Source organism: Dendrobates tinctorius, unplaced genomic scaffold (genome assembly GCF_039654945.1).
Source record: "Dendrobates tinctorius isolate UK_male_01 unplaced genomic scaffold, ASM3965494v1 ptg000184l, whole genome shotgun sequence".
Lineage (NCBI taxonomy): Eukaryota > Metazoa > Chordata > Amphibia > Anura > Dendrobatidae > Dendrobates > Dendrobates tinctorius.
Window position 1 is genome coordinate 17,548,758 of NW_027361851.1, and position 23,099 is coordinate 17,571,856.

The following is a 23,099-nucleotide window of genomic DNA, read 5'->3' on the forward strand; positions in this document are numbered from 1 at the left end:
ACCCCTTACTAGCATGGTGTACCTAATAAAGTGGCCAGTGAGTGTATATAATCATTATAATTTGTTATAACTAACTGTAGTTAGTTACTATGCCTGGGCAGCGCCGGGCTCTTCAGCTAGTATAAATTATATTTAACCCCTTCACCACCTTGGGTTTTTCCATTTTTCAGTTTCCGTTTTTTTCTCCCCTTGCCAGAGTCTTAATGGTTTTATTTTTCCATCAATATAGCCATGTGAGGGATTGTTTTTTGTGGGATTTGTTGTACCTTTGAATGACACAATGGATTTTGGCATATAGTGTACTGAGAAATGGGGAAAAAAAGCAAAATGCTGTGAAATTGCAAGAAAAATTGCTATTCTATAATTGTTTTTTTTTTTTTTTTTTTTACCAAGTTTACTAAATGCTAAAACTGACATGCCATTATGATTCTCCAGGTCATTACGAGTGTGTGGATACCAACATGTCAAGGTTATTTTTTATGTAACCCCTTAACGACTGCCGATATGCCTTTTAACGGCGGCAGTTAAGGGTACTTATTCCTCAGCGCCGCTTTTTAATGGCGCTGGGAAATAAGTGGATTGTGTCCCCCCAGTGTCGGAAATTCTCCGGGGTCTCAGCTCCCGGGGACCGTGGGGTAGCTGAAGCCTCAGAGAACATGATTCAGGTCGGTTTTTAACTGACTCCAATCATGTGATCACCGTTATCCACCAAATAACGGTGATCACATTAAAAAAAAGTCCGATTTTAAAATCCATTTCTCTCTCCTCTGATATGATCTGAGTAATGAAGAGAATATTTTCAACAATTAATTCCAGTTTACCCCACTTCTCAATTCGAGGACTTGATCAATCCCTTACCAAACTACTATTCCAACAAATTCTCATCCATGTTCCTACATCTGCACACCCCAGAGTGTGGACCCCACAAATGTTCTTGAAGAGTCAGTTCATCTGAAAATTAATTCTAGGACTTGATTTCTCACAATTTTGACCATTTATCTAACTTTGACTGTTTTTACAACTGTCTTGTTACACAAAACTTTGGTTTGCATTTTTATTACTTATGTTTATTTATGTTGGTGATACGGGCCTCTGAAAATGAGGACGTTCCACACTTATACACTATGGACGTTACTTTATGGTTCTTGCTGAACCCCTGGTAACAGATAATACTTTGTATAGAGAACTGGTTGTTTTGTGCACATAGCGGTTCTGACCTTGGCGGGTGGGAGCGTGCAATGGTTCACCACGTCTATTGGCACTTTTGTCTCTCATATTGATGGAGCTAAAACGACCAGTCCCTGAAAGTGTCTGCCATTCTAGCCCTGCTGGTGTTCTTTCATCCTTGGGACAAATTCAGCTTTGCCACATAGTTGGCTGCATTTTCCTCCACATTTGCCACATTTTCATTCCAGTACCGTTTATTCTTCTTCCTGCTACAATATGCGCAAATGGGGACAACTGTTAGCAAGACCAAATTTTATAATCAGCCAATGTATTTTTAGGAGCAGGCCCCCCTCTGTGAGTAATAATTCCTGGAAGGATTTTCTTGTTTGCTCAATGTCTCTAGAAGCTTTGAATGGGTCCAGGAACTGCAATTTTACCCTAAAGACCAAATGGTGTGTCATCTATTATTATAGGCAAAGCCGTGTGTCCAGTACTCACATTGGTGCCATATTTGGTATATTTCTGAACACATAAAAAGTAATTTGAGGTGTGTTCCTCAGAATGTACAAAAAAGAATGATAAAAGAGACAGTGAAAAAAATGTAATTTGTACATTTTCAAACTTGTGTTGCACCAACTGCATAAAAAATGGTTGCATCAAACTACTCACTAGATACACACATGAACAATTGAAGGCAGCACTCCTTTTTAAGAAAATAGAAAAATGTGTTTCTTTTATTTCACACCCACATTGGATTTTGGCTTATGGGATATTTTGATATAGAGTCAAATTTGTCACATTGTGCCCCTTCCTGTCTGAGCCTGGCCGTTTGTCCAAACAGAACTTTTTGACTACATATTGGATATCACCGCACACATAGAAAAGTGGGTAACAAATTGTGGGGTCCACTTTTTGGTGTAGTCTATGACAAAAGTGAGACATTCAGGTCTAAAACAAGATTCGCTCTCAATTCCAGCCAATTTTGAGATTAAAAAATCAGACGGTGCTCCTTCCCTTCCGAGCTTTGCCATGCGCTCAAACAGTGGTTCCCCCCCACATATGGGGTATCCGCGTACTCGGGACGAATTGCACAACAACTTCGGGGGTCTAATTTCTCTTGTTACCCTTGGGAAAATAAAAATTTGGGCGCGAAAATGTCATTTTTGTGGAAAAAATAGGATTTTTTATTTTCACGGCTCTATGTTATAAACTTCTGTGAAGCACTTGGTTCAAAGTGCTCACCACACATCAAGATAAGTTCCTTAGGGGGTCTAGTTTCCAAAATGGTGTCACTTGTGGGTGGTTTCCACTGTTTAGGCACATCAGGGGCTCTCCAAACGTGACATGGTGTCCGATCTCAATTCCAGGCAATTCTGCATTGAAGAAGTCCAACGGCGCTCCTTCTCTTCCGAGCTCTGCCGTGTGCCCAAACAGTGGTTTACCCCCACATATGAAGTATTCAGGGGAAATTGCACTACAAACTTTGTGGTTCACTTTCTCTTTTTACACTTCTGAAAATAAAAAAAAAATTGGTTCTGAATTAAAATGTGAAAAAAAGTTAAATGTTCATTTTTTCCTTCCACGTTGCTTCAGTTCCGGTGAAGCACGTGAAGGCGTAATAAACTTTTTGAATGTGGTGTTGAGCACCTTGTGGGGTGCAGTTTTTATGGTGTCACTTTTAGGTATTTTCTTCCATATAAGCTCCTCAAAGTCACTTAAAATGTGACGTGGTCCCTAAAAAAATGGTTTTGTAAATTTTGTTGTAAAAAATGAGAAATTGCTGATTAACTTTTAAACCTTATGACTTCCAACAAAAAAACATTATGTTTCAAAAATGGTGCTGTTGTAAAGTAGACATGTGGGAAATTATCTATTTACTGTGACATGACTGATTTAAGGGCATAAAAATTAAAAGTTTGAAAATTGCTACATTTTTGCCAAATTTCTGCTTTTTTCACAAACGCAAGTGATATCAAATAAATTTTAACACTATCATGAAGTACAATATGTCACAAAATAACAGCCTCGGAATCAGTGGAATCTATTGATGTGTTCCAGAATTTTAACCTCATAAAGTAAGAGTGATCAGAGTTGTAAAATTTAGCCTGGTCAGGAAGTTGCTAACAGGCTGGGGGTGAAGGGGTTAACAGTTGGACGTCAGGGGAATTTCTGCTTCAGGGCTATGTGTTGCTACTCAGTTATGCTGTGGATTTTCCACCTGCAGATCTGGATGGGTAATATGCAGCTTACAGCTATACCTTCTTCTATTGGTAAGATAACATGGAAAAATGAATCCCGTACTTTAGTCACAACTAGAGTTGAGCGACTTTTGCTTTTTTAGGGTCGCGTTTCGTTTCGTGAAACCCGACCTTTCCAAAAGTCGGGTCGAGCAAGATCGTCCGATTATAGGGAAAAGTCGGGGTCGTCCCGAAACACGAAACCCAATGTAAGTCAATGGGGAATAAAAGTCGGCAGTGAGAGGAGGACAGGAAACACACCTACAGTGCCCATTTGAATGCCAAAAGCATCAATTCTTCTTACTTAAGCTTGTCAACCTTAATTAACTTCATAATACAAGTTACGCACTGAAAAATGGGGGTTATTTGTGGGGGGGGAGGGCTGGCTGCAGGTTTTCATGTGCCCTGGGCGAAAGAGCGCCCCTTTAACACATACCACAACTCATCATGCTCCGATACGGCAGAGAAATAGCGGTATAGTACAATGAAAAATACCTCACTTTTTACATCTCATGACGAGGCCCATCTATTTCTCCATACAAAATCATTGGTCCCATATAATGTTTGAAACAGTATATGATGAGCTCCACATAATGCTACAGTATATGTTGGTCCCCATGGATGAAGCTCCACTGTCTTATGGGCCCAAATAATGCTCCAAACATAATGGGCCCCATTTCTAATGCTCTAGTGTATAATGGGCCCTGTAAATGCTGCTCCAGTGTCTGATGTCCACCTTTGGAATGTTCCAGTGTATGGTGGGCCCCATCTATCATTCTCCAGAGTATAGTGCTCCCCAAAAATTGCTGTCCCAACATAGAAAACAATCAAATAAGTCTCCTCGCTAGGGAATCCCTGTACTTGTCTGGACAGGTGCTGTAGCTTGCTTAACAGCTCGCCAGCCGTTCTCACGCCCAGTATGGATTGCACGTGATTGCACAAAGGTTAGAAAGGGTACCGTATCCCTGGATAACATGTATGGATAGCGTACACATTCAAAATATATGTCTATACAGCATGAGGCAGGCTCAGAAGGTGTTAGGCCCAGTATGGATTGCACGTCATTGCACAAAGGTTAGAAGGGGTACCGTATCCCCGGATAACATGTATGGATAGCGTACACATTCAAAATATATGTCTATACAGCATGAGGCAGGCTCAGACGGTGTTAGGCCCAGTATGGATTGCACGTCATTGCACAAAGGTTAGAAAGGGTACCGTATCCCTGGATAACATGTATGGATAGCGTATACATTAAAAATATATGTCTATACAGCATGAGGCAGGCTCAGACGGTGTTAGGCCCAGTATGGATTGCACGTCATTGCACAAAGGTTAGAAGGGGTACCGTATCCCCGGATAACATGTATGGATAGCGTACACATTCAAAATATATGTCTATACAGCATGAGGCAGGCTCAGACGGTGTTAGGCCCAGTATGGATTGCACGTCATTGCACAAAGGTTAGAAAGGGTACCGTATCCCTGGATAACATGTATGGATAGCGTACACATTCAAAATATATGTCTATACAGCATGAGGCAGGCTCAGATGGTGTTAGGCCCAGTATGGATTGCACATCATTGCACAAAGGTTAGAAGGGGTACCGTATCCCCGGATAACATGTATGGATAGCGTACACATTCAAAATATATGTCTATACAGCATGAGGCAGGCTCAGACGGTGTTAGGCCCAGTATGGATTGCACGTCATTGCACAAAGGTTAGAAAGGGTACCGTATCCCCGGATAACATGTATGGATAGCGTACACATTCAAAATATATGTCTATACAGCATGAGGCAGGCTCAGACGGTGTTAGGCCCAGTATGGATTGCACGTCATTGCACAAAGGTTAGAAGGGGTACCGTATCCCCGGATAACATGTATGGATAGCGTACACATTCAAAATATATGTCTATACAGCATGAGGCAGGCTCAGACGGTGTTAGGCCCAGTATGGATTGCACGTCATTGCACAAAGGTTAGAAGGGGTACCGTATCCCCGGATAACATGTATGGATAGCGTACACATTCAAAATATATGTCTATACAGCATGAGGCAGGCTCAGACGGTGTTAGGCCCAGTATGGATTGCACGTCATTGCAGAAAGGTTAGAAGGGGTACCGTATCCCCGGATAACATGTATGGATAGCGTACACATTCAAAATATATGTCTATACAGCATGAGGCAGGCTCAGACGGTGTTATGCCCAGTATGGATTGCACGTCATTGCACAAAGGTTAGAAGGGGTACCGTATCCCCGGATAACATGTATGGATAGCGTACACATTCAAAATATATTTCTATACAGCATGAGGCAGGCTCAGACGGTGTTAGGCCCAGTATGGATTGCACGTCATTGCACAAAGGTTAGAAAGGGTACCGTATCTCCGGATAACATGTATGGATAGCGTACACATTCAAAATATATGTCTATACAGCATGAGGCAGGCTCAGACGGTGTTAGGCCCAGTATGGATTGCACGTCATTGCACAAAGGTTAGAAAGGGTACCGTATCCCTGGATAACATGTATGGATAGCGTACACATTCAAAATATATGTCTATACAGCATGAGGCAGGCTCAGACGGTGTTAGGCCCAGTATGGATTGCACGTCATTGCACAAAGGTTAGAAGGGGTACCGTATCCCCGGATAACATGTATGGATAGCGTACACATTCAAAATATATGTCTATACAGCATGAGGCAGGCTCAGACGGTGTTAGGCCCAGTATGGATTGCACGTCATTGCACAAAGGTTAGAAGGGGTACCGTATCCCCGGATAACATGTATGGATAGCGTACACATTCAAAATATATTTCTATACATCAGGAGGCAGGCTCAGACGGTGTCAGGCACAGTATGGATTTGATGGCCCAGATTACACAGCGGAGGAGCAGGGAGAGGTAAAGATTGCAAATGCTGGGGCCCTGGCCAAGCAAGGGGGGCACACTCGTGGGCGTCGGTACTGGCACTGGGCCCCTCATAGTACAGCGGTGTGTCTGACGGCGGGTGTGCACCACCACCGTCAGAGACACTTGATTGCACTATGAGGGACCCTGTGCCAGTGCCCGCGCCCAAGAGTCGGCCTACCCACCTGTCCAGGGCAACGGCACTCGCATGGTGTCGTGCGCTAGGTGGTGACCCCGGCCATGGGGGGGAGGCAGCACAGTTAGGGAGTTTTAGAAAGTGGCATATGTTGATGTTGGACATTCAACTGATGCAAAAGGCGAAATAGGTGAAGTACCAGGAAGAGGTGGACCAAAGCAAGCCATTTTTCTGTCACCCTATGTGTCATCAGGGGAAGGTGGGATAAAATCCTTGGAAACCCATGCATGGTTCATTTTAATGAAGGTTAGATCATCCACATTTTGGGTTGACAGACGGGTCCTTTTTTCTGTCAGGATTGATCCAGCTGCACTGAAGACTCTTTCCGATAGCACACTTGCAGCTGGGCAAGCGAGCTCCTGTAAGGCATATTGGGCCAATTCAGGCCAGGTGTCCAGTTTAGCGGCCCAATAGTCAAAGGGGAATGACCTGTGTGGGAGAACATCGATATGGGAGGAAAAGTAGTTTGTAACCATAGTTGACAACTGCTGTCTCCTGTCACTTTCCATCGATGCAGTATTACCAGTTGTGTGAGCGGTATTTGAAAAATCAGTCCACAACATTGTCATGAAACCCCTGTCTCCAACGCCACTTCTGCTGTGTGCACCACGAACACCTCTGCCAAGCTGCCCCCGGCCCGTACGGCTCGTGTGAGAACCATCACCGCTGCTGTGTGCTGGGAATGCCTCAAGCAACCGATTTACCAGAGTTGCTTGTTTATTAGCCAATATTAGGTCAAGGTTCTCCTGTGGCATGATGTTTTGTAATTTGCCTTTATAGCGTGGATCCAGGATGCTGGCCAACCAGTAGTCGTCATCGTTCATCATTTTGGCAATGCGGGGGTCCCTTTTTAGGATCCGCAAGGCATAATCTGACATGTGGGCCATTGTTCCCGGTGTCAATGATGCACTGCGAGTGCTGGGTGGAGGAGCACTTTCTGGCAAATCCACATCCCTCCAGTCACGCACAAACCCTGTACCAGACCTTGCCACGCCAACATTTTCACTTGCCCCACGAGATGCATCCTCCTCCCCTAAGTAATCATCCCCATCATCCTCCTCCTCCTCCTCCTCTTCTTCCTCCACCTCGTCCAGGAGAGGTCCCTGAGCAGACAATGGCTGAATGTCATCAAGGATTCCCTCCTCCTCTTTCTCCTCATCAACATTGGCTGCAGAAACCTGCTCCTAAAGGTGCGTCAAAGTTTGCATGAGCAGACGCATAAGTGGGATGCTCATGCTTAGGATGGCGTCGTCTGCGCTTACCAGCCGTGTGCATTCCTCAAAACACTGAAGGACTTTACAAAGGTCTTTCAGCTTCGACCACTGCACGCCTGTCAACTCCATGTCTGCTCTCAAAGTGCCTGGCCGTGTATCCTCCCACAAATGCATTATGGCCTGCCTCTGCTCGCACAGCCGCTCCACCATGTGCAGGGTGGAGTTCCACCTTGTTGCAATGTCGATAATGAGGCGGTGGTTGGGAAGGTGGAGCAATCGCTGCAGATTCTGCATACGAACGGAGTGTACAGGCGACCGGCGGATGTGCGCGCACAGTCTTCGCACCTTCTGGAGCAGGGCTGTTAACTCCGGATAATTTTTGAGGAAGCACTGCACCACCAGGTTCAAGGTGTGAGCCAAGCAAGGTATGTGGCTGAGTTTTGAAAGGGCTATGGCTGCCACAAAATTACGGCCGTTATCGCTAACTACCTTGCCTGCCTCAAGATGTACACTGCCCAGCCATGACTCAGTTTGTCGCTTCAAGTACTCGGCCAGCACCTCGGCGGTGTGTCTGTCGCCCAAACATCATCTGCAAAACAGCCTGCTGACGCTTTCCACTAGCTGCTCGATAGGGGGACACATCGTGTGCAACAGTGGCAGCTGCAGATGGAGTGCTCGTACGACTGCGCTCTGTGGACGAGCTGTCGCTTCTGGAGGAGGAGGAGGAGGGTCGAACGCCTACAGCCAACTGTTTCCTAGACCGTGGGCTAGGCAGCACTGTCCCACCACCGCTGTCCCCTGTGGACCCTGCATCCACCACATTAACCCAGTGCGCAGTGATGGACACGTAACGGCCCTGGCCATGCCGACTGGACCATGCATCAGTTGTGAGGTGCACCTTTCCGAACACACAGACTGCTTGAGTGCATGGACAATGCGGTCTTTCACATGATGGTGGAGGGCTGGGATGGCTTTGCGAGAGAAGAAGTGGCGACTGGGTAGGTCATAGCGTGGTACTGCATAGGCCATGAGTTCGCGGAAAGCTGTGCTTTCCACCAACCGAAAGGGCATCATCTCAAACGAGATTAGTTTGGCAATGTGGGCGTTCAAACCCAGTGTACGCGGATGAGAGACTGAGTACTTTCTTGACCTACTCATAGTGTCTGGGAGGGTGAGCTGGACTTGAGAGCTGCATATGGTGGAAGTAGCGGTGGACAGGGCGGACTGAGAGAGGGTTGATGATGGTGATGGAGTTGGTGTTCTTTCTGATGGCCTAGAATCAGTCTTTCGTTGATATAACAGTGGGATTCCCTGACTGCTGTGGCCTTGCAACGACACCTCAACATTTGCTGCTGTGCTAACCGGTGTGCTTACAGTGGGGGAAACAATGTAGCGTTGCTGACTACCTTCGTTGTGATCAGTTGCACATGTGGCACTTGAGGTTTGGTGTTGTGTCCACGCTTGCAAGTGCATGCTGGTTAAATGTCTAAGCATGCAACTGGTATTCAAATTTTTCAGATTTTTCCCTTGGCTAAAGGTCTTTGCGCACTTCTTACAGATAACCTTGGCCTGATCATGAGGATTTTGTTCAAAAAACTGCCACACTGCACTCTTCCTACTTTGGCAGACATTTTGCGGCCTAGCACGCTGTGATCTTTTGACCCTCTGGACAAGCTGTCCAGCAACTCTTTTGATGTTTGGAACCTGTCTTTGGAGTGCTCCGGGCCTGCCAGATAACATCTGTTGCGATGTCGATGTCTGCTGTGGATGCTCCTCATCTGAACTATTGGAAGCAGCACCCTCTTCCCCCAATGGATGCCAATCTGGGTCAACAACTGGGTCATCCATCACCTCCTCTTCTATGTCATGTGCACCTTTCTCTGTGTCACCGTGTATGGTGGTATAGTGTGCGGGAAGGGGCACCTGAGTCTCATCAGGGTCAAAATCTGGCTCTGTACACTGCGAGGACAATGTAGTGCTCTGAGTGAATGTACCAGCAGAATCATCCATCAGCGGCTGTGCATCAGTGCACTCCATGTCAGATTCATCTTGGCCTGGGTAATTCACCATTTGACTTGATAATCCAGGCATGGTATGTGAAAACAGCTCCATGGAGTAATCAGTAGTATGGCCTGCGTCATCCTTCAATCTTGGTTGGGGTGAAGGACACAAGGAAAGGTGTGGTTCATGAACATGAGCCTCCAATGACGACTCAGTGCTTTTACTTTTTACAACTGAAGAAGAGGAGGCGATAGAGCTGGAGGCTGAGTCAGCAATGTAAGACAAAACTTTTTCCTGATGCTCTGCCTTTAAAAGCGGTTTGCCAACTCCTAGAAAACTAAGCGTTCGAGGCCTTATGTAGACAGACGATGACGCAGGGTCAGCACCTCCTGCATTTGGTCCTATTTTGCTCTTGCCACTACCATCAGATCCACCACCAACACCATCATTACCAGCTGCCAACCCCCGCCCAATTCCACGGCCTCTTCCACCAGCCTTCCTCATTTTTGGTAGAAATGTAGACAAAATCCAACAAACTATATAGTAATGTAAAACAAGGTACAAGGTGTCTATAGGACAGGGGAGTTTTAGAATTTCTGCACACACTTGTGGACAGTGGACACTTGTGGATTGTGTGCGGCCCACTGATATCTGAGCGCTATGTGACACGCTCGATGGCACAGCTGCCTGTGACCAAAGTGACGAGAGGATAATGGAGATTTTGAATCTCTGCGTACACTTTTGGACACTGGACACTTGTGGATTGTGTGCGGCCCACTGATATCTGAGCGCTATGTGACACGCTCGATGGCACAGCTGCCTGTGACCAAAGTGACGAGAGGATAATGGAGATTTTGAATCTCTGCGTACACTTTTGGACACTGGACACTTGTGGATTGTGTGCGGCCCACTGATATCTGAGCGCTATGTGACACGCTCGATGGCACAGCTGCCTGTGACCAAAGTGACGAGAGGATAAGGGAGATTGGATTGCTTTTAAAAAAGCAGTTTGCGGAGCAGTGGGTAAACAGCAATGCCAGCGGGTCAGGAAGCCTTAGAAGGCAGCCCAACAACCAACACCACTGATACACCACAATATAGCCTCCCCTTGCACTGCACACACAGTGACTTGTGTGTTGTGCAGGCCAAATCGCTAGCAGCAGAAGCAGTTTTTTTGTCTTCTTCCCTGCCTAACGCTCTCCCTACAGAATCAGCAGCAACCTCTCCCTATACTGAGATCGGCAGAAGTAAGATGGCGGTCGGCGTGCACGCCCTTTTATACCCCCTGTGACGCCCACCAAAGCAAGCCAATCACTTGCATGCCCTTCTGAAAGATGGTGGTGACCCGTGCCTATGTCATCACGTTGCCCACAGTGTCCGTGGATCCTGATTGGCTGAAAAAGAGCGCAAAACAAACTTTTGAAACGCGACTTTGGCGCGTAAGTCGCCGACCTCGTGGCCGACCTCATCCTAGGGTCGGGTTTCGTTTCATGAAACCCGACTTTGCCAAAAGTCGGCGACTTTTGAATTTTTTCGACCCGTTTCGCTCAACTCTAGTCACAACGTTTAGGGTACATATGCCAGACAATGCCATGTTCAGGATTTTTTCAAGATTTAGTCCTTCCACTATTATTGTAAATGTAGACAGTCCACTGACATTCTGCAGCTATATCAGGTGAATGAGGTATGCCCCATTCATGTCATGCAGGAAACTATGCTCATAACGATGCTCTGATGATTGCTCATACAAAACCACTAAATGACAGTGGGGCTAATCCACGTGTGTTAGCACATCTGCCATGGGAAGCCTAGGTTTAGCCCCTAAGTTCTGCCTTGGATGCTATGAAAATTCCTTCTCAGACGCGCTGAAGGCTCGATGTGTGAACATAGCCTGAAGTGGTTTAGGCCTCTTTCACACTTCAGTTTTTTGTGTCAGTTAAAATCCGGCAAAAAGGCGGAAAAGCGGATCCGTTCCTGACTGATGTGAACGGATGTCACAGGATCCGTTTTTGACGGATCCGCAGAATAAAGAATGTTAAAGGAACCGCTGGCCGGGAAGGAGAGAGAGAGAGAACTTTTTTTTCTCCCTGACTTCCTTTCTCCGGGCATGCGCTGTGGAAAATGCGGATCCAACAACAACAAAAAAGTTGCATGGTCCGTCCAGGCATGCCGGCGGACGCAAAAACTTTGGCGGATCCTCACAAAAACGGATCCAACGGATGCCCATCCGTCAAATTCCGCCAGTAATGCAAGTCAATGGGGAGAAAAACGGATCCACAAAAAAAAATGGCGCATCCGTTTTTTTCAAAACCTGGCGGATTTTGACTGATGGTCAAAAACGGAAGTGTGAAAGAGGCCTTATCTGACTTCAAACAAGCACAGCAACCAAGTATTTAATGTAACGCTGTTGTCATGTAAAAGAGTTAAGGCCCCGTCACACTAAGCGACTTACCAGCGATCCCGACGCCGATATCAAGGTGTCAGGATCGCTGGTAAGTCGCTATGTGATCGCTAGTGAGCTGTCACACAGACATCTTCACCAGCGATCAGCACAGCGATGCCGAGCGCCCGACATCGCTGGCCACCCCTGTAAAAAATAGAATCAAAATAAAAAATATAGTTATTCTCACCTTCCGACGTCCCGTTCAGCCATCCTGCCTCTCTCCACGCTCCGGTCCCAGTGATCCTTTGCGAGAATGACCGCGAGATGTCACGGTCTCGCGGGATTGCAAAGTCTCGCAGTCATTCGTGCAAAGGATCACTGGGACCGGAGCGTGGAGAAGAGGCAGGATGGCTGAATGGGACGTCGGAAGGTGAGAATAACTATATTTTTAATTTTTTTATTATTTTTTACACCTGATCGCTGGTCTCCCGCCTGTCACACACAGCGATGCATGCTGGCCAGTGGGAGACCAGCGACCAAAGAAATGTCCAGAGGTTTCTTCCAGCGATCAGCGATACCGGCAGGGGGGCCGCTCGCTGATCGCTGTCACACACAGCGATCTCGCTGGTGAGATCGCTGTTACGTCACAAAAGTTGTGACTCAGCAGCGATCTCGCTACCGAGATCGCTTAGTGAGACGGGGCCTTTAATATGAAAATGTAGGATCTGACCTCTACATTCCTTGTAGTCTATGGATTGTTTTTGTGTAAGATTTCATGTACAGTTTGAGGAGCTGCCATGATCTGCTCACATTGCTTCCAGCCATCCCTGCATGAGCTGATCAGGTGTACACTCCCACTCAACTGATATTGTTCATCTGTCCTAAGGAAAAGATAATCAGTGGTACAGTTTTATTTAGAAAAAACAAAAACTTGATTCCCTGCCATTTCACAGGACTTCATTCGGCTTCTGTTATTTTATTTTTCAGGCTTTGCATTGTCCACTAATGGAATATATTCTATAAGATGAAGATGTAGGTGACTCCAAGTGACCTGCCTATTGAAACATTTCAACTCCTTATCCTGGGTGGGTATAAATGAAAGTCAGTTTTGTTTTAACCCTTTTATGCAAAGTTGCCATGCATGTACCTCATATACGATGTATAGTTCCCGCAGAATAACGTACAAGTACATTTTTGCTATGGAATCATTATGGGAGCCTGCTGAAACGGCCAGGATCAGAGAGTTTAACCCGTTAAGTGCCTCAGTCTTTCGTGACTATGGTACTTTACAGGTTGGACACAGATATTTTCACCCCTTTCAGTGCCCCCACCTTGACATTGTGGGGTGTTGATGGGATACTACGGCAGCAAGTCTGCCACCATAATTGTTCACCCATTACATCCTTTCAAAAGAAGGGTCAAATTAACCTTTACTGGTTATTAAAATGGGTGAACCCCCCAAAAAATGATGTAGGATCCCCCTATAATTAATAGCCAGCAAAGGCTAAGCAGACAGCTGCGGGCTGATGGACTAGGAATGGGCCATTTCTCCCAGACTAAAAACATCAACTCTCAGCCGTCTCAAAAAATGGGATGCTCCAATTTTAGTGCTTAGCCTTGCTCTTGCCTTGGTGCTTTGGCAAGTGGTATGATAGTATTGGGGTTGATGTCAGCTTTGTATTGACAGCTGACATCAAACCCAGGGTTTATTAATGGAAAGGCTTCTATGAGACACCCCCATTACAAACCTCATAATCATATTGTAAATAAAAAATACCCTGAATAAAGTCCTTTATTTGAAATAAAGACACTGACAATTGTTTGTTTATTTAAAAATAAAAATGTAAACTTGCGCTCACCTTTACGCCCAATCCACTGAAGCCAATATCCCCTGTAAAATAATTAAAATAACAACCTAATCCCTCACTTGTCCCCGATGACGATAATCCTTCTATGCCCATGTCCCCTGTAAAAAAGTTTAAAAAAATAACAATATTCCTCACCTCGCCGCCGCGAAAAATGATAATCCATTTGCCCATAGATGAATCTAGCTCTTATACATCTATTTGACATGCTGAACACTGGCCTGATGCAAGCGTTCAGCTGTCAGGCAGCTGAGACAGTGAACTGCACGTGCTTGCGCAGCTCAGTGCCTTGAGGTGCTATGAGAAAGGTGAGCAGAGTTCATATCCAATGAACTCCGTTTACCTCAATGACGTCAGCGCGTCATATTTTTTATTTTCTAGGGACTGTCCCCATTTTAATAACCAGTAAAGGCTTACTAGACAGCTGTAAGCTAATATTGATAGACTGGATAGCTCCATGTGTATTACCCCATTCCCTGGCTATAAACATCAGCCCCCAGCTGTCCACTTTCACTGTGCTGACTAATAAAATTTTGTGAGATCCCAAGTCATTTTTTGCAGAAAATAATTTTGTTTAGTAATTAAATACATGTACTGTAAACTACACCTGCAGAGCACTGATTATATATGTCTCTTACATATTTATATCTGTGTGGACAAGTGTTTTTTATACAGGTAACGAGTTCAAAAGGTGCAGTTAATACAGGTAATGAATGCAGAGTAGGAGGATTTCTTAACCCCTTTCCGACGGGCGAAATAGTACGTCGATGTCAGACTCCCTACCTTTGATGTGGGCTCCGGCAGTGAGCCCACATCTTTCCCAGGACATGTCAGCTGTTTTGAACAGCTGACACGTGCCTGGAATAGCCGCGGGTGGAATCGTAATCCACACACGGATATTAACTTGTTAAATGCCACTGTCAAACACTGGCAACGGCATTTAACATGTGCTTCCGGCAATCACGCCGGAAATCCACCCACCGGTGACTCCCGTCACGTGATCGCGAGTCACTGGTGGATTGGCATGACAACCAGAGGTCTATGGTTGTCACTGCCGGCTTGCTGTGAGCTCTGCCCAGTGGTCAGTAGGGTGACCGCAAAAAATCGATGTCGGAATTTTGTCCGTCTGGACCCCACAAAACGATTCCCCTTTCCAGATATTGAGAGAGCCAAAATTTGAGCTCGATCAAACGACGTTAACCCGTGCCGCTCGTCGCTCAAAGTTTGAAAAAATCCAAATTGAGGTATTTTAAGATTTAGGTATTTTGCATAGTCTGTTAGACTATAAAGAATGTGACAACAACATTGCAGAAATAGCCCTGACCAAATTTTCAAACCATTTGTGGTATTTGAATGCAGAGTTGGTGGGATTATCGTTTTTTGATCCCACAATTACAGACAATGAAAAGTTGTTAATGGCTAATAAATTGCTCAGTAGCACAGATGAACCATCAGAGCACGCTAGGGTTGTAAATCCAAAAGTTAGGAAAGAAAAATTAAAAGAGGTAGGAAGTAACCGACTTTAACGACCTTCTGACAAAAGATGAAGAACAAAAGCAATATGTCCTGCAAGTTGTAAGCAAATGCCGAGCATTATATTCTGACGTTTCAAAAACTACTTTAACAAAAGCTCTAGAATAGATTAGATAACTATGTAAAATTATCAACTCATGTAGGTTAGCGTGCTCTGATGGTTCATCTGTGCTACTGAGCAATTTATTAGCCATTAACAACTTTTCATTGTCTGTAATGGTGGGATCAAAAAACGATAATCCCACCAACTCTGCATTCAAATACCACAAATGGTTCGAAAATTTGGTCAGGGCTATTTCTGCAAAGTTGTTGTCACATTCTTTATAGTCTAACAGACTATGCAAAATACCTAAATCTTAAAATACCTCAATTTGGATTTTTTCAAACTTTGAGCGACGAGCGGCACGGGTTAACGTCGTTTGATCGGGGTCAAATTTTGGCTCTCTCAATATCTGGAAAGGGGAATCGTTTTGTGGGGTCCAGACGGACAAAATTCTGACATTTTTTTTCCCCCCCATATGAGATCCGGTCACCCTAGTGGTCAGTGCTCATAGCAAGTGATTAATTCAGCTACATACAGGCGAAACTGATCATGGCCTGTATGTAGCAGATCCGATCGGATTATGGCAGCTTCTAGTCTCCCATGGAGACTATTGAAGCATGCCAAAAGTAAAAAAAAAAAAAAAAAAAAAGTTTATAAAATTTTTTAAAAAAAAGTTAAAATCACCTCCTTTGCCTCATTCAAAATAAAACAATAAAAAAAAAAAAATCAAACATACACATATTTGGTATCACCACGTTCATAGTCGCCCACTCTATCAATAAAAAAAATGGCGTAACAAGAAAAAAAAGACAAAACGCCAGAATTACGTTTTTTGTCACCGCAACATTGTATTAAAATGCAATAAGGGGCAGCCAAAAGATTGTACCTGCACCAAAATGGTGTCATTAAAAACGTCAGCTCGGCGTGCAAAAATAAGCCCTCACCCAACCCGAGATCACGAAAAATGGAGACGCTACGGGTCTCGGAAAATGTCGCAATTTTTTTCACCACTTAAATAAAGAACCTACACATGTTTGGTGTCTATGAACGTGTAATGACCTGGAGAATCATAATGGCAGGTCAGTTTTAGCATTTAGTGAACATAGCAAAAAAGCCAAACAAAAAACAAGTGTGGGATTGCACTTTTTTTTTGCAATTTCACTGGACTTGGAATTTTTTTTCCCATTTTCTAGTACACAACTTGGTAAAACCAATGGTGTTGTTCAAAAGTACAACTCGTCCCACAAAAAATAAGCCCTCACATGGCCATATTAACGGAAAAATAAAAAGTTGTGGCTCTGGGAAGAAGGGGAGCAAAAAATGAAAACGCAAAACCGAAAAAAACTCTGGCCATTAAGGGGTTAAAGAATTACCAACAGGTCTGTGAGAGCCAGAATTCTTTTTGTTTTTTTTCCTCTGTGTCAGCCAGCACAACCCTTTTCACCGGTGTGACTGTCTAAAACATTGTTCTATGCTAAAGAATTGAATTATTCTTTGTCACCGTTTTGGCGTTTATTTAAAATGCTAAGTAATTTGTATAATTTTTTCCTTAACAATAATGTCCTTCCATGTTTCATACTAAATAAGCGGTTCAAATGAAAATATATATTTACCTTATAATTTCTTTGTTGATATAATTTGAAACCCATAACTTTTTGTATATTTTTGGTCACTGATTCTGAGTGAGGGTTTAAGCGCTGTAATTTTAACTATTTTCTCGCATGAAACCCATGCTTTGTGATCATGTTGCAACCCTGACAAAACCATACATTTTGTTTAACTGCTTAGATGCTGCGGTTGGTATTGACCACAACATCTAAAATGTTACACTGTTGGCAAACTAGCGCTTACAAGCGGACGTGATTTGTTTGGTGACCCCAGCACCCACTGTGTGTGGAGCCGCTCTACATACTCTTCCCCTGCAAATAAGGCATTTTTCCAACATCCTTTTTTGTAAAGGGGTTACGAAACATGCAGCCACTGAACACCCTAGGGATGTCAGCGAAGTCTGCACAGGTTATAGCAACTTAACAGGGAAGAAGAACTCAAGAGCTAATGATTTCAGTGTGATATTTAAAATGAACATTCTACCTCGAATCCTGTATGTTATCAAGGCCCTCCCAATTGCTGTCTCCTCGTACTTCTTGAAAGATCTTGCCACAGCTCAGATTAAGTTGTAGCAAGGAATACATTGCATCGTCCTAATCTGGGGGTATTGCCTTGCCTGATTTCAGATTATAAAACAAGTAACAATAAGCACACTGGTGCTAGTCCACTTGAAAATGTGTAAAGGATCCCAGAAGCGGCTGGTGAAAAACAGGCTCTGTGTCGGTGCCTGTTAAAATGAGCTGAATCAGAAATTGAAAAGGATTCACCCCGCTGAGAGAAAAAAAAAAATGATTACACGGATACTCACTTAATGGTGTGAGAAGGAACCCAAGGTCAGAGGTGATTCTTGATGTCAGGGATGCTTCACTCTGTTTGGTGATCCGTATATAGGAAAAACTGTTGGATATACCGTATTTTTCGGACTACAAGACGCACCGGACCATAAGACGCACCCCAATTTTCAGAAGGAATATAGGGAAAAAAATAATTGTGTCAAATGGAGGTCCGTCTTACAGTCCGAATTCAGCTTACCTGGGAAGGGATCCAGCGCAGGTGGAGGAGTGGTCACAGGGGTCATTCAGTGGTCCAGGCTGGTGCGGTGGCGGCGGCTCTGTGCTGGGGCAGGTTGGTTGTGCTGGGGCAGGTTGGTTGTGCTGGGGCAGCTGGGCTGTGCTGGGGCAGGTGGGCTGGGCAAGCTGTGCTGAGGCAGGTGGGCAGGGGCAGGTGGGCTCTGTGGGGTGAGGGTGGCGGCGGGCTGTGCTCCGGTGCAGGGGCGGCGGCTCCGCCGGCATTTCCTCGAAGCCCAGAGGCCCCCGCACATCCGTTGCTGGCTGCCGCCAGGTTGCGGTGAGTATCCATGTAATCATTTTTTTTTTTTTTCTTCTTTCTCTCAGCGCGGTGAATCCTTTTCAATTTCAGATTATATTATACTGCTGCCCACCTTTCTAGAATTGTGGAATGGAGAAGGCCTTGGTCGGGATTGAACAAAGTCACAAACATCCCTCTAACCACTATTCCCTGGTTTGACCTTTCTGTATTTAATGGTCTAAAGACACACCCTACTATTGGAGCTACACTTGCATGCTGCAATAATCCTATAGTACGGTCATCGATCATACCACAGGCCTCCTTCATGTATCTTATATTGGGCAAGCCACTCTTTCTCCCCCAGGGATAGAGGGCAAAGTATTCCGTTCTTGGTTTAATAGCGGTTGTTTCAGAGTATCCCATTTTGGAATGGGAAACGAATGGCCATCAAAGGAATGCCTTCAAGGTCTTTCCGCCCCCTCCTCTTTGGGTTTCTGGTGAGCCGGTCAGCTATCTTATTTCTTGCACTCTCTTCCATCTAGAGTCCACTACAAAAATGTGACAAAAATATGTTTGAAGAAGAGTGCACAAAAACAGAACCCATGAGGCGCACCTTGTCTTTCTTCTACTCCCTACTGATCGATCCCATAGATCAACCCAAAACACATTTCCAAACTCAATGGGAGAGTGATTTAGGCCAATCTCTGATGAATGATTAGTGGAAACGTATTTGTAATTTAACACACAAATCGTCTATTTGTTCGCGCTTTCATGATTCCAGTTAGAAACTGTTATCGCTATGGTAATCCCAATCAGCCTGCAAGAGATATTTCCTGATGCCAGTCCTATGTGCTGGAGAGGTGGGGAGCAAGAGGGCGACCTAATGCATATTTTCTGGTCTTGTAAACTTCTTTCCCCTTTCTGGGAAAAAGTTGAACTAGTGATAGCTAAAATCACAAATCTTATCACAGACCTAAATTCATCTCTCGTCTTTCTCCATCTCAACGACATTCCTTTTAAAACCTACAAAATTCTATATTGACACACTTAATTGCATCTGCTAGAGCGTGCATTTCTTTGTTGTGGAAAAAGACACCATCCTAACAGTTTTCCTATGGTTTGCTAAAATGAATGAGATAATGCTGATAGAGGACTTAACCTCGACAACAAGCAACTCATATGAATCATATTTTACAAATCATGGTCTCATTGGATGGAATTTAAATCCTCCAATGAATATCGGGATCTCATCGGAGACAACTGATTTGGCAGTTCCGGTGCCTCTGGATATAGTTCATTGTCTCCTTTGTCTTTTTTTAAAAAGAAGGTATAACCAGTAAGGTCAAAAAACATCAATTATACTATCAGGGAGCCTTACACAGCTATGGATATAAGATATAAACTAAACCTTTATTAAAGTCTTAATGCAAAGACACCACAACCACACAGATATACATACAACCGTGTCACCTACTAGACCCTACAAAGGGGTCCTGATATCAAACCTGCCTAACAGCGGAGGTTGGCACCCTAAACATATTCGAGATTGGCGCCCCCGCTCCACGACGGCTGTACCCTAAATCTCCTAAATAACCCTGGACAAGTGCAGCAAATAATCAATCACTTGACCAGGAAAGGAGTGTATAGGGGTTGCCACAATGATAATAGCTGGGTAGGCAACAATAGAAAAAAAGTGCAAAGAACAATGCAGTTGACAAGACAATAAAGTGACATGTGCAAACAAACGAGTACCTAACTAACTGTTCCCTGTATTTGTAACCCTTCCTGTCAGCGGAGGTTGGCACCCTACTGGTCAGCGGAATGGCGCCCCCGCTCCACAACGGCTCACCCTGAGCAAGCCCTGATGTAGCTGATAATTACACATAAGGGTGAAAAAATATTTTTTTGGAAGGCATTATAGCATGATAATATGATATAGCATACTAAAAATTAATAAGACATATTGATAACAGTGAAAGGGTACTCAAGTTTTTGATGCTGGATAGGAAAACCTCAACGCGTTTCTCCTAACAGGATCATCAGGAGGTAGATGGTTAGATGCTGTGTGGAAAATGACCACAACCCCCCAATATATATAGATGTATTTGCTAATTAGTAACGAACACTTCCTGTGTGTGGTAGACGTCACTATGTAATGGTCTCACAGTGGGGCCAGATATAGATCCAATGTTGAAAAAGCAGACAAGTTTGTACTCTATCAACCAAAGTCAATCACATCCAATTGGCCGATACATCTGTCAGTCAAACTGGTGGAAACAGTTGCGCCGCCATTGCTATAATATCGGGCGTGCGCTCCATCTGGAACGCACTCACCTACCAGCTGATGTCCAACGCTATGTGGTGATTGGCCGGCGTGTTACAAATACATCACACACGTTGCTTCCTGTCTCAATCGCACATGACTAAAAGCTGCCAGCGGGCGGTGTGTAGCAGGAAGTGCTTGATATGATTGACAAGCGTGCATTACCCTGGTAACGCCACCGCTTCCTGTTGCTTCAATGATAAACCGCGCATGCCCAATACAAAATAATACATGGGCGTCGCGTAGAAGGGAATGCATCTTCATTAAGAATCTCAGTCTACTCACATTCACTGAAGAGCATAAGGAAATGAACTGCGCGCAACCATAGGGCGCAATCTACTTATCACTACGAGATAGATAAAATGATCAGGACAACATTGCAATATCTCAATCGCAACGAATACCCAAATGCAACAAACGCATTTATTTACCAGAGGTTCTTAATATAGCGTGTTCCTTATTTATATATATCTATATCAAATAACAAGGAAGTATATCTTGCTACACGCTGGTCCTGATCATTTTAGGAAAATCACAACAGGTCAATAATATATATGCATCACAGATAAACAATCAATAATAACCACAAAATTACAGTATATTAAATATTAAAAATATACCATCAAAAATATATAATATATGACATCAGTATGGTCAATACAGCAAAGTCTCCTGTTCATTTCCCAAAGGGGTTTTTCCATCATATCGTAATAAAGGTACAAGTTGATAAAAAGAAAGAAAGAAAATATATATAAATAAAAATGTCGCACAGCAAAATTTGTGCATCCCATATTAATGGGAGTTTGTTTTGTCTGGCATGACATAAAATAGCCCTACAAGTCACCGAGCCTATAGAAAACAGGCATAAGATAGACTCTCATTTAGTCCATTCGGTGCCATGGATTCCAACCTGTTTATCCAGGCACATTCCCTTTGCAGCAATAATTTGTCAAAGTTCCCCCCCCAGGGTTGCGTTTAACTACCTCAATGACACAGATTCGAATCTCCTCCATATTATCTCTATGCATCACATTAATGTGTTTTGACAGAGGAGTATCACGATTATGCCTGATGTCACCAGCATGTTCACCAACTCTGCGTCAAAATTCTCTGGATGTTTTCCCCACATAATCATGTGGGCAACTGCATGTGGCCTATATGTGACACCCGATGTTTTGAAATTTGAGAAATCTCTATGATAGAACTTTTTCCCATTATGGGAGCTTGTGAAAAATTTACACGATCTCACAAACTAGCAGTTGACACAGTTACTGCATTTGAAAAAACCGCAAGTTTTTCGATCCAACCATGTCCCCGCGGTGGTGGATCTCCTGAAGTAACTGTGTACCAAACTATCTTTTATAGAACGTCCCTTTCTAAAGGTGATCATTGGGTGTGGTCCTACAATACCTCTAAGATCAGGGTCCGAGGTCAAAATGTCCCAATGTTTATTGAGAATACCCCTTACTATTTTCTTCTGACAATCAAAAGTTCCAATGATCCTGGTCACATCGGAAACCCCAGGAGAATCGGTTACTCGAGTTTGCAGAAGAGAATTTCTATCTTGAGATGAGGCATATTGATAAGATTGTTCAATAACATTCCTAGGGTATCCCTTATCCAGAAATCTCCTTTTCATATCCATAGACTGATTCTAAAGGCATCCATGTCTGAGCAATTCCTCCTTATCCTTAAAAACTGTCCTTTGGGGATACCACGTTTTAATGCTTCAGGGTGATGACTATCCCATCGAAGCAAACTATTTGTGCTGGTCGGTTTGTGGTAGATTTGTGATTTTAGAGAGCCATCCTCTTCTTTCTTAATCAAGACATCCAAAAATGGTAAGGTAGTCTTGTTCACTTCATATGTGAACCTCATGCCAATGTTAGTTATTTAACTCATTGACAAATTGTAGGAATTGGCTCTCTGTCCCCTGCCAAATAACAAACACATCGTCATTGAATCTGTACCATGTCCCGATGTGCTCTTGCCACCACTGTGGGTCATCTGAGAAGACTAGGGTCTCCTCCCACCAGCCCAGGAACAGGCCAGCATACGAAAGGGCACAGGGACTGCCCATGGCAGTGCCCCATAGCTGGTGGAAGTACTTCCTGTCAAATAGAAAAAAAATTTTGGGCAGGGTAAAACGCAATATGTCCAGCACAAATTGATTATGGGCCCTATACTGGATTGCCCTTGTTTTCAAAAAGTATTCCACCGCCCTCAGGCCCAGTTCATGTGATATATTACTATACAAAGCCTCAACATCAATTGAGGCTAAAAGAGAGTTATCAGTGACATG

The 23,099-nt window shown here is 44.1% G+C and overlaps 1 protein-coding gene across 6 annotated transcripts in view; it reads left to right on the top strand.

Moving 5' to 3' along the window:
• Positions 1 to 23,099, top strand: part of ZSWIM9 (zinc finger SWIM-type containing 9) — a 90,458-nt gene that overhangs the window by 13,768 nt on the left and 53,591 nt on the right. For all 6 annotated transcript variants that reach the window (XM_073552132.1, XM_073552128.1, XM_073552133.1 and 3 more), the window contains exon 2: positions 13,105 to 13,202. The gene's annotated coding sequence lies outside the window, so the exon portion shown is untranslated. The remainder of the gene's footprint in view (positions 1 to 13,104; positions 13,203 to 23,099) is intronic.